At 45.9% G+C, this 11815-nt stretch overlaps 1 protein-coding gene across 1 annotated transcript in view; it reads left to right on the top strand.

Moving 5' to 3' along the window:
• Positions 1 to 355: 355 nt before the first annotated feature.
• Positions 356 to 11815, top strand: part of FAT3 (FAT atypical cadherin 3) — a 399748-nt gene continuing 388288 nt past the window's right edge. Inside the window, exon 1 of the mRNA XM_058019289.1 lies at positions 356 to 421. The gene's annotated coding sequence lies outside the window, so the exon portion shown is untranslated. The remainder of the gene's footprint in view (positions 422 to 11815) is intronic.

Raw genomic sequence — 11815 nt, 5'->3', positions numbered from 1 at the left:
ACTGCCCGCCCGGCGGCAGGAGAGGAGCGGGGACCCCCGGGGGCAGCGGAGGACACGGGGCGGCGCGGCGCCCTGCCCGGAGCGGATGACCTTGGGCGAGTCCCCTGGAGGGCAGACATTCCACGAGCGCCTCCTCGACCTCCCGTGGGCCGGCTGCGGGCGGCGGGAGCCCCGCGGCGGGCGGGGCCGGGCTGGGCCCGGGCGGGCGGCGGCGGCGCGGTCCCTCCCCGCGGGCGGGAGGCGGGCGCGGGCCGCGCTCCCGGCAGGCTGCGCTGGGCTGCGCTGAGCTCGGCGCGGCGCCGGCCGGGGAGCGCCCCACTCCTCTCCTTCTCTGCCTCTCGCCAGAGCCCGGCGGCGCCCGAGGCGGCATGGAGACCCAGCGCGGGAGGCCGCGGGGCAGCGCCCGGAGCTGAGCCGGCCGGTGCGTACCCGCCTGGGGCTCGGGGAGGGGCGCGGAGGCGATGGCGGAGAAACTTTCCTTCGGGCAAACTCGGCGGTGCGCGGGGGCTCGGGGGCTTCGGCCGCGACTCGGGGAAACTTCTGGCTTGGGGGCTCCGCCGCGACAGCGTCCCTGCGCTGTGCCGGGTCCCGCTGCCATCCCCGCGCCGCTCCCTGACAGCGGCCGGTCCCGCTCCCGCTCTGCCCGCAAGGTGCAGCGGTGGGCGGCTGCCCCGGGAGCGCTTCCCGCTTCGCGCCGGGGTTTAGCTCGCGAGCAGGCAAGAGCTGGCTTTTCGTGTTTTAAGAATTTCCTCGCCGCCTTTTAAGTGCTTTTATTTTGTAGTTGTTTTGGTGGTGATGTTTTTGGGCTTTTTTTTTTTTTTTTTTTTTTTTTTTCTTTTAAACTTGTGGCAGTTAGGTCGAGGGGGTGTGCGTGTCTGTCGCTGCTCTTCAGCTGCAGTTGCTCTTGGCTGAGCCTGGGGACTGGCTGCAGCTGCTTGGGCTGGGGAGAGACGGGTGTTACCGGAGGACCTGCCTGTTCTGTCTGTCTGTCTGTCTGTCTAGATCTCTCTCTGTCCATATATTTTTTCCCCTCAGTGTTTTAGGAGGGAGGGCTCGCCTTGCCCTCCCCGTTGGCAGTCTCCGGAGCTGGGGGAGCGCTCTGTCCGGGACAGCGGGGGCTGCAGCCGTGTCCCCTCGTCCCTGCCGGGCTTTGCTGGGGCTGCTCGCTGCGGGTTCCCAGCCCCTGCGCGCCCCGAAACTCACACCGTGTGTGTGTGTGTGTGCAAGGGCTGGGGTGTGCACCCCTGGGAAGGGAGCCTGCTCCGGCTGCCGATGGGTTAAACGTGCTGCTCCCAGCTCTAACTTCTGCTATTGAAGTATTCCAGCCTCTCCTACCCACTTTTTGAATCCCGCTGGATTATTTGCTGGAGGAAAAGAGAGCCGCAGTGCCCCAAGGAATGCATCAGTGGGTGTCTTTTACCTTTTAAAAATTTTTTTATTACTATTTTTCATGGTGGCTTAGTGCCCTTGCTTTGTTGTTGAGAGGATTAAGCGTTGCCGAGTGTCCTTAGTCCCAGATTCAATTAAAATAAATACAAATACATGGGACATAAAGGAAAGTCAGCACTGGCAGAGGCACTAAAGCATCAAGTTTGGTTAAAAGGAAGGGATTCGAGGAAATGAATGCTTCTGTTCATACCCGTCTGCTTTCCCTTTGCAGTGCTGTCAGACAGTTTGGAGAGGTGTATCTTTGGATCAGGGTTTGTGTGTTCTTAACCAACTTCTCTCCAATAGAAAGGAAGAAAAAGTCTTCTCCACAGGCGCAGGTGTTAGAACTTGTCTCTCATTTAGCAAAAGCTTTAAGAAATTTGGTTTGAGTCTTCAGCAAAGGAGTTAAAAATCAGGAGAGGATAAACTATGAGGAATGCAGAGGAGAGTTGCTGCACCATTCTGCTTGCTGCCTGGGTGCTCTGCTTTCACTGAGGATTCATTCCTGGTCTGGAGCAGTTGTGGGAGGATGAAAGCAAAGCAGAACAAGGCAGAATAGCCTGGCTAGTACTTGTCTGTCTCTTCCTGGTGGCATTCAGAGGGCTGCTCCTTCAAGTTAACAAAAATTTCCTTTTGTTGCTTGGAGAGGACTTGGTGGTGGGTGCAAGGAGAGAAGGAGTGTTCTCTCGGATCTAGCTTGCTGTTGCAGAGTGTTACTGAGAAAGAGCTTACAGGTGTGATCGTTGTGTTCCAAAAAACACTAGAGTCTTATTGAGAGAGCCAGATAGGAGACAATGTACTGCAGGACTGCAAAATGTAGATATCCCTCTGTCTGATCCTTTGGTGGTGCTAGTGTTGTAGAAAATCAGCAGGTTGGCTGTGCTTGTCTTGATGCAGTAAACCATAGTTTTACTTAGTTTTGTTCCTGTTTATTTTTAAGCTTGATTCTTAACAAAGCATCTGTTGGCATTGTAATGACTGTGCTCCATACCCCCATGCTGACAGCATGTAGGCTGGTTCCTGACCTGTGTGCTGTGTTTCTGTGTTGTGTTATCCTGTGTGCTGGACAGGGATGGGGTAAAACCTGCCTTCCCCCCAAAGTTTCCCTAAATTGCTGGCTTGCTCTGTTTCTCACATGAGAGACTTCTGTTCAGGCAGGTTATGTTGTCCTGGCTCCTACCGTGTTGCCCTACTGTGACCTGATGTACTCTGGTTGATGGATTCTGTCAAATACAGTGAAATGAACAATTAGGAGGCAGTTAGGGTGTTTAGCCATTGCTTGTTAGGAGCAGTTTGTAGGTGCTGTTCCACTACAGATATATTTCTGTGGTGAGTTCTAAAATGTCCTTAGACAGATGCCAACTGCAGTCATACAGCTTGTATTTACAGGCAGGTTTTTGTGAAGGACAGAAAGTTGGTTAGGATAAGGTTTGTTTTAGAATGATGTGCCAGTGTGAAACATCATGCTTCTGCATACAGGTCTGAATCCCCTACAGTTCAGCAGTGTCTGAAATTTCCTGACTGTTTGATGAGTATTTGCTTGCTTGTGTGAAGGGTTTCATGACTTCTGCCTGCAGTACATAATACAAAAGCTCTTGGCACTGTTCAGACCCTTATTGTGCCGGCTGGAAGTTCCAAGGCAGAATGGGCAGGGACTCAAAATTGCTGCGACAGAGGTGAAATCCTGGCTGTGCTGACTTCAGTGGGAGTTTTGCCATAGATGACAATGGGCCAAAACTTCAATCCAGAAGTAGTTCTCCCTTCTTGTTGGTAATCCTGGTGTGTTCTCTGGGGAACCTTTTGCTTTTCTGTTGCCACCCAGACTGAGTCTGTGAGGCAGAGAAGACAGAAGTCTCTTAGGATGTCATGCTGTGCCTTTCATGAGCACAGCATTCTTGGGAAGGAAATCAGGGCAGATAGGAGTGGAAACAAAACCCCAAACGTGGACACATGCTGTCTGTCTTGCTGCTTGTGTCCTGAGTCATTCCCAGGAACATGGATCAAGAACTCTGAACTGAGCACAATTAGCTTCTTGAAACTGCAGAGGAGGGATCTGTCAATGCCTGCAGCCAGTGCATCTCCCAGTCCCTGCTTCTGCATTTGCAAATTATTGGTTTAGTGACAGACATTCAATATGTGAAGCAACAGTACATTCATTAATTCATCCCTACTTAGCCTGTGCACGCTGACTGAGTTTTCTGTATGTATGTGATCTAGTGAGTTATTCTCAGAGACACTTCATATATCCAGCATCTAGATAAATTTTTATGTTACATGACATTGACAAATGGGAAGCGTTTGCCACTTTTTTCCACAACTTGAAAGGTATTTGGTACAGAAAATCAGAATATGTATTTAATCAGTGCTGATTGAGAGCTAGTCCAGGTCATGACCATGTAATAAAACTGATCATCACAACAATAATGTGTTGCTTCAGTTTATTATATCCAGTGGAATAGAAGACAGTTTTTTAATATATACCAAAAATGTTGACTAGGATTGAGGTATTTGAATTTGTGTGATTTTTTAATTTATTTATTTTTTTTTAGTGGAAACACTGTGGTGTCTTCAATTCCAGTGTAGACAGTTTTCTTTTACAGTACATTCTTCTACCTTGCATTCACGCCAGACTTTTGGGTATTTTTCTCCTGTTTGATGATGAAAGAAATGAAAGTATAAATTAATGTGAAGCTGAGTAGCCTGTCTTGCATGTGCATCCTTACTTTAACAGACTTAAATAAGGAGAATATGTTGAACATTTATAAATTATGCCTTGTTAATGTCTCTTAGCTTGTTTGCTATGAGGATTTATGCACCTAAAACAAAACAGTACTAATTCTTATTTACTTTATGTAAGTGCATGGGCCTCATTTTGTCCCAGTATAAAAAACTATACATGTCATAAAAGGCATTGTGTTAGACCCTGAAGTCATATTAGCGGTTAACATCTGGTTGTGTGTTATAATGCAGGCAAGTTTTGGGCACTGTTAGTACTGTCAGGAAGCAAAAGATGGCAGTGCTGTGAAAAGGGATCTGAGCAAACCCTGCTGGGCTGTTGTTCAAACCTCTGCTCTGGGATCTGCACAGACCTCCAGCTTCTGGGTTTGAGGTTTGATTTTTTTTTTTTTGTTACATAAGTGCAAATCAAAGAGTTGATGATAACCATCATTGTATCTTTGCTGTGTTTCTAAGCCCTAAGTAATGTGTTCTCTTCAGTGCTTGCACTTGAAGGCTGAGCTGGAGACAGGACTTGTGGACTAGAATATGGATCAGGTGATGCAGTGTGAGAGGAGAGATGCTGTTCTTAGCTTGCTTGTTTTTCTTAACTTCTTGTGCAGTGCTTCAGGCTAGGAGAGGAGTGGCTTGAAAGCTTCCCAGTGGAAAAGGATCTGGGAGTGCTGGTTAGCAGTGGCTGAACATGAGCCAGGGTGTGCCCAGGTGGCCAAGAAGGCCGATGGCATCCTGGCCTGGATCAGCACTGGTGTGGCCAGCAGGAGCAGGGCAGGGATTGTCCCCCTGTACCCAGCACTGCTGAGGCCACAGCTCGAATCCTGTGTCCAGTTCTGGACCCTCACTGCAAGAAGGACATTGAGTGTCTAGAGGAGGGCAACGGAGTTGGGGAAGGGTCTGGAGCACAAGTCTGGTGAGGAACAGCTGAGGGACCTGGGGATGTTCAGCCTGGAGAAAAGGAGGCTCAGGGGGGATCTGATCACTCTCAAGACTGCTTGAAAGGAGTGTGTAACTAGTGGAAGTCCATCTGCAATGTAGAAAGCCATAGGACATGAGGAAATGGTGTCAAGTTCTGTCAAGGCATATTAAGATTGGATATTAGGAAAAATTTCCTCATTGAAAGGGCTGTCAATCATTGGAAGAGGCTGCCAAGTAATGTGTTACCATTCCTGGAGGGATTTAAGGATGTGTAGATGGAGATTTAGGGACATGGTTTAGTGGTGGACTTGGTGGTGCTGGGTTAGTGGTTGGACTGGATGGTCTTGGAGGTATTTTCCAACATAAATGATTGTATGATTAGACTAAAATCTAAACTACAAAATATAGGGGTGAAATTGATGTTGCATGGGATTAGTAGCAGTGATATGAAAACTTGCTGATTTCACTCATTTTTTTTCTTGAAAGAATCAAGAACAGACCTTGAGTAGGATTGCAGGGATGTAGAGAGATGTAGGGTTTTGTGTTGGAAAATTCTCCATCATCTTATTGAGCTGTTGTTGATTTTGCTGCTGTTCTTGGTGTATGAGCCTGGTTACCATAATAATTACACCGAAATATGTCTATGCCTGTACTGCCCATCATCCACAGTAAATCAAAGGCATGGACCCTACAGGCACTTAAAGCAAGTTAACACAAATGAAAAGCACCAGTGGCTTTGCCTGGGAGAAAACAATATTTAATTTCTTTCTCCTAGATGATGACACTACTAATTGTATGGCTTCCAGCATGTGAATGTAACTTCCTTTGACATCAGTGCGTGTTGGCTTGGTCATTACACATGTGCCACCACAGTGCAGCCCCTGCTGCAGGGCTTCACTGGTGCTTTCTCCCTGCTCCTGCAGAGTGCACAGCTCTGTCCCGTGGCTGCAGAGCTGCTCTGAGAGATGTGGCAGTACGTGGGGTGGCTTCTCTGGATGGAAATCCTCCTTCCTTTTCTACTATCTAAGCTGATTTCTCCCCTTTTTTTAAAATACATCCTTAATTTAAAAAAAAATAAATTTTTAAATGAGTTTAGCAGACCATCCTGAGATGTTCTGGGCTTTCTAGGCAGGTAGCTGTCAACAGGCTGAGTTAGGCCACTTCTGTCTGCAGTGGAGCTGGTGGTGGGATTTAATGCTGACTGTAGTAGGAGTTGCTTTTGGACCATTCTGAGCTCTTGAAATCCTGCCCTGCAGCATTTCCAGCTTCTTAGCTTGGTCCTGTAGAGCATCTGGGTAGAAGGAAATCTTTTTTGAGGACTTCCTGTAGTGCTGGTGAGAAATCGTCTGTCACCAGCACTGGAAATGCACCAGAAACACAACTTGTTTCTGCTTGCACTGTGCAATCCAGCCATAAATAATGTTTCTTCCATGTCTTTGCAGACTTCAAAGAGTCTTCCAGCTGTTGCAGGAAGCCTATTGAGAGAAGGTAGCTGAAAGTTTAATTGTAGCTTCAGGACTTGAGCTCAATCAAAATCCAAACAATCTGATAAAATTACAGACACTTGAATGTTGTCAAAGGTTAGAAGTGAGCCCTCTTCAGAGCGGCTATTAATGTTTCAAATCTAAAAATAAAGGAGCTTATTAATATTCCTAAATAACATTGAACATAGGTGATTTTTGCCTTTAAACCATCTGAGCACTTTGCATGATTGTGCAGGTTGTATTTCTTGGTAAGTGCATATAGTGACATTATAAATGTCTGTTTTGCTGTCAGATGTGTAGCGCTAATATCTTCTTAATATGAAACATGATTATGTCCCACATTGCCTAAACAAATCATGGCACCCAGAGTCTTAAGAGGATGCCTTTGTATTCTGTTACAGAGTGAATTTTTTTGATGACTCGTCACATTTCATGGAATCCTACAATGGTTTGGGTTGGAAAGGACCTTAAAGATAGGTAGTTCCAACTCTCCTTCCATGGGGATGGACACGTTCCACTGGGTCGTGTTGCTCAAAGCCCTATCCAAAATGGCCTTGAACACTTCCAGGGATGAAGTAGCTGCAATTTTGCTGGGTAACCTGTTTCAGTGCCTCACCACCCACACAGTAAATAATTTCTTCCTAATATCTAATCTAAACCTGACTGCTTTCAGTTTTAATACATTACCCCTTATTCTATCTCTACATGCCCTTGGAAAATGTTCATTGCTGTAGCTATAGAATCTTTTCTTGTTGCCCTTTACATCCCTGGCCAGAATTAATTCTGTTAGTTCTCTGGCTTTCCTAACCTGCTCCCTGTCTGCTTAGACAGTCTCTCTGTATTTTTTTCAGGCTGCCTGTCCTTGCTGCCATCCTCTGGAAGCTTCCTTTTTGTGTTTGAGTTTGTCCAGGAGCTTCTTGTCTATCCATGCGTCCCTATTTAAATAAGCAGTCAATAATTTTGAGATATGCATGTGTGGTTATATAATTTGGTTTGGTTTGGTTAGGTTGATTGTTCAGGTTGGGTTTTTGAGTTCTTTTTGAAAGCTGATGTTGGAATTCATTCTTTCATTCATCCTTTGTGTGGCAATTAGGTAATGGCAGCTCTTGCTGCCGTCCAGGTGAGTGAAGTCACTAGTTGCCTGGCTGCATCTTTGTGGTGTGACTGCATGTGAGGTAGCATTGCCAGCTTGTGTTGGGATGACCTAGCTTTATGGATTTTTGCTGTAGTGCAGTGATGGATACACTGGTAGTCAATAAACTCAGAGCTGAGGTTTTACATAGACATTTTTTCCAGAGGTTTACTGTGATATTTTTTAGTCAAAATTGAGACACCACTATTCACTGCTGTGATTTTTAAGGAAGCATAATTGCTGGTTTCTTTTAGAGAAGAACAGCCTTTTTCTTTATTCTTGCACTTTGTAAAAAAAAAAAAAAAAAAGTTGCTTCTGCTTTGCCCTTGGTAGAGGGTGTTCATAATATTGTAGTAGTCCAAACCTAGACAAGTCTAGGATTTGACAAGCCCTATCCAGAAGCAAGTGATCCTCTAACAGAGAAGCTAGAGGACTGGGTAGAACAGCAGGAGTAATTGTTATTATTGTTATTTTTAGCTGGAATTTTTCATTTAGGGCCTGCATGCAAGCAGAGTGAAAAGGCAAATGTTGCTTTCCGGTAGCCAAAGCCTTCCATGTTGTCAGATACTGAATAGCTGGAGACGCTGTGATGGTGAAGCCTTTTGACACTTCCGTCACTTGCCTGGACCCAGGGGGCTGAATAATTCTGAGATTTTTGTGAGTCTTCAGGGAGCAGACTGGTTTTAAAGTCTTACTGTTGACCTTCTATGTGTGAACACAGTTCTCTCCAAATGATGTGTGAGATTTGGATCACCTTTGGTGCATTGGATGAGGCTTTTCCAGCCCTGAGCCGTGCAGGCTGCTGGCTCACTTCCCTCAGCTTTGCATGGCAGCATCTCTTTGGGAGGTTCTCTACCCAGCACGTTTGGTGCAGGGAATATTTAAAGATGCCCACAAGGCTCCTTTAGTGTGGTTTACTGCATGAGTAAAAACCATGGTGATTCAGATCATTAGGACTATAAGTAAATTTTCTGTGTGCTTTTGCAGCCATGTCGTGAGGTCAGGAGTAAATGGTGAGGCACATGTATGCTGCTTTCGGGGCTTTGAGGATTGTCCTTTGCCAATCCATGTTTGGCTGTGGTTTGTCTTTGGGTGGATTGACATGGTGGGGTGTAGCTGGACTCATGCTGGGCCCTGCTCCTCTGAGCTTGCACAGTGTGTGCTTGAGTTCTGCCCTGGAATAAACCAGCAGGTCACACTGACAGCGAGAGCCTGAAGGGCCCTGCTGGAACCATAGGTGGTTCCCTATGGATTACCATGGAGTAGGGAAAAGACCTGCATCCTGTGTTAAAGCAGCAGGATGCAGAGTTCTGTTCCTTTCTCTCTGCTTCCTCAGCTGTTTTGAGAAGCTGCATTCTGAAACACCCTTCCAAGAGCTGTTTCTCTCTGCAGTGGATTAGTGACAGCTGAAATGATTCTTGAGCATTAACAAATATCAGCTGATCCACAGCTGACTTGTTCACGTGTAGACTGTGTGGATGGAAGGACTAAGGAAAAAGTGAAAGGGAGAAGACTGCAAGGTAATCTTTTGTGAGTAGAATGTACTGCTCTGTCTGGGCATGGGTTAATGCATGTGGAGGAGTAAAGGGTGGGGAAAAGAAACACTGGGTGGATGCAGTTTTCTGATGGTGGTGACTCAGAAAAGAAACATGGAAGTTTTGGGGTCCTGGACTATGCTAGGTACCTGGCTGGAGAATGGGGTTAAGGAGAAAGATGGATAGGGAACTGCAGCTATATTAGCCTTTTACTGACTTTTTTTTTTTTAACTGTCTTAAATACCTGAGATTTTCAGCATGGCTAGAACAACATGGCTGATGTCTTTGTTCAGTGTTCTTAGATTGACAAACCTGAAATGGGCTTTCGGACTTAGTTTTTCATTATCTAACCACATGCAAGTGGAATATGTGTCTGGACATAGATTCTGAGAGACAGTGATGTACAGAGGATCTGGCTGAGATTGAATCAAATTTGACTTCTCAAAATTTGGTAACTTTAGGAATGCTTCATCCCTTACAGTACTGGTTTGTTGTTTTGTATATAAAAATGAAGATGGTAGTAATAAAAAAAGCAGTGTTTCTACCTGTTCCCAGAAACTTTAAGGCATTACTGTGATAGGCAGATGAGCTAAAGAAATGCATTTTTTGGAGAAATTCACATCACTTTTCTCACTGATTCTTCTAAGAGATTTTCTTTTGGCTTCCCAATTGCTGTGATGCACAATTTCTCCTCAACCCAAGTTGAAGATGAATTTAGCATTCCATGATTCCTGCAGATGTAACAGTCTATCACAGCTTGCAGTGTATGCCCTGCAAAGAATTCTCCTGCAGTGTGGACTGGCCTGGCTTGCGTCCACATTAAGACGGTCCTGGCAAAAGGAGGGAAATTGAAGCATCCTGCAGTGATCCTTTGTGCATATAATTTGCCTTTCTCACTTTTGTTGCTTTTTTATCTCCTGTGTGCTCTTCTACCATGCCCAGCCGCAGTTCCATGTACCAGTGCAAAAGAGAGCTTAGCTTTTTACATTAGAAGTAATTTCTCTGCTGATGGATGTGCTGCTGGAGCTGTAGGAGCGCTGTTACTCACTCGGGTACGTCAACCCTGCATCTTGAGGGTTGTTCACGTGTTGCCACCAGGACCAAAGCTGCAGCAGGAGGTGAAGCCCTCTCCGGAGCTGGTGAACCCAAGGGCAGGTGCTCCGGGGCAGCTGGGGCTTGCACAGCAGGCAGGCTGGGCAGGGGGCTTGTCGTGGCCACAGAGCATGCCGTGCTCACGGCCATCCTCACAGATGCCCTTCAGGGGCTGTATGGAGATATGCACTGGCTCTAATAGGAGTCATTAAGCAGAAATTATGTAGGTCATTATCCTGTGGCGAGTGGGAGTTCTTGTGCAGTGTGTGTGTATGTTGAGGATTGTGGCTGTTACTGTGGTATGTCCTTACTGGATTTAAATAATGTTGCTCTTCAAGGCTGTTCCTAATAGGGTTGGCCACCTTCAGGGTGCACTTTATGCGTGGGCTGTCTTTATTGTACTGACAGTGAACTGTGTTTATTGCTGAAGGTCAGCAGAAGTCCTAGTTTCTGCTGTCCTCTTGGTTAAGTACATCTTGGCGGTTTTGGAGTCATTTTCCATCCACCAGAGTGAAGCAGAGGTTAGAATCTGATTCTTTGGATTTCAAACAAAAGGAATAGTGACTTCTCGTGAATATTTGTTTCCTTGCCAGTAGAGGCTGGATGACTTAATAATCTCTGCATATATCAACATGTTGATCAAGTTTCACATCAAAATATCCAGGGCTAACTATAACAAATATTTAAAAATATAAGCCCGGGTTGTAATTGAAAACCTTTCTTGGTTATACAGTTCTGAGTGTAATGAAATGACAGCTCAGGGCTGGATTTTTAGGATAGCTTTATCTGCTGTAATACTCAGCTCTGGGTCTATCAAAACAGCCTTCTAAAGCCAGAGCTGCCTGTGGCATGGCATTTGCTCAAATATGCCTTAATAAAGTCAGTGCCAGGTTTCCTATCCAAAGTAAAAATGAAGTCTTTGAATATATCTTCTTTTCATATATACCTGCTAGGAAGTCCTAGGGGTGAGATTCTGTGGAAATGGCAAAGTTGGATTAATTTTGGGTGTGTTTCCTGAGGGAGATGTCACTGGTTGGTTTGCTCTTTCCTTCCTTTCTTTGGGCAATGAGCATGAGGCTGAAGCTGATGTGTTGGGTGGAGATGGGAGCAGAGCCCTTTGCAGAGTGCTTGCTGAGCACCTGCTGTTTGCAGAGCAGGACTTGTAAACCAACCATCGTGCAGAGTTGCATGTCATCCCTTGCAAATGGAGGTACTTCAGCCTGCTTATTCCAGCAGGTAAACCCCAGGTGATGCTGGAGGAATCAGGTGGCTCTTGAGATCTAGATGCAGGAATGCTACAGACTGAACTCATCTCATCTTTGCAACTGCCAGCAGGAGCACTTCATTCTCAGTAATGTTATTTTATCATGAGCCAAACAAAACCACACAATTAAGTTAAAACACACCAGACTGTGGATTTTGAAGGTATCAATCAGTCTGTGAATTTAAAAGAAAAACCTTTTTTCTAGCTTGCTTTTCCGTACTGATTCTTTTTT

This window comes from Melospiza georgiana, chromosome 2 (assembly GCF_028018845.1).
Source record: "Melospiza georgiana isolate bMelGeo1 chromosome 2, bMelGeo1.pri, whole genome shotgun sequence".
In the NCBI taxonomy this organism is placed as follows: domain Eukaryota; kingdom Metazoa; phylum Chordata; class Aves; order Passeriformes; family Passerellidae; genus Melospiza; species Melospiza georgiana.
The sequence above is the reverse complement of the archived record's forward strand: the minus strand, read 5'-3'. Positions and strand labels throughout refer to the sequence as shown.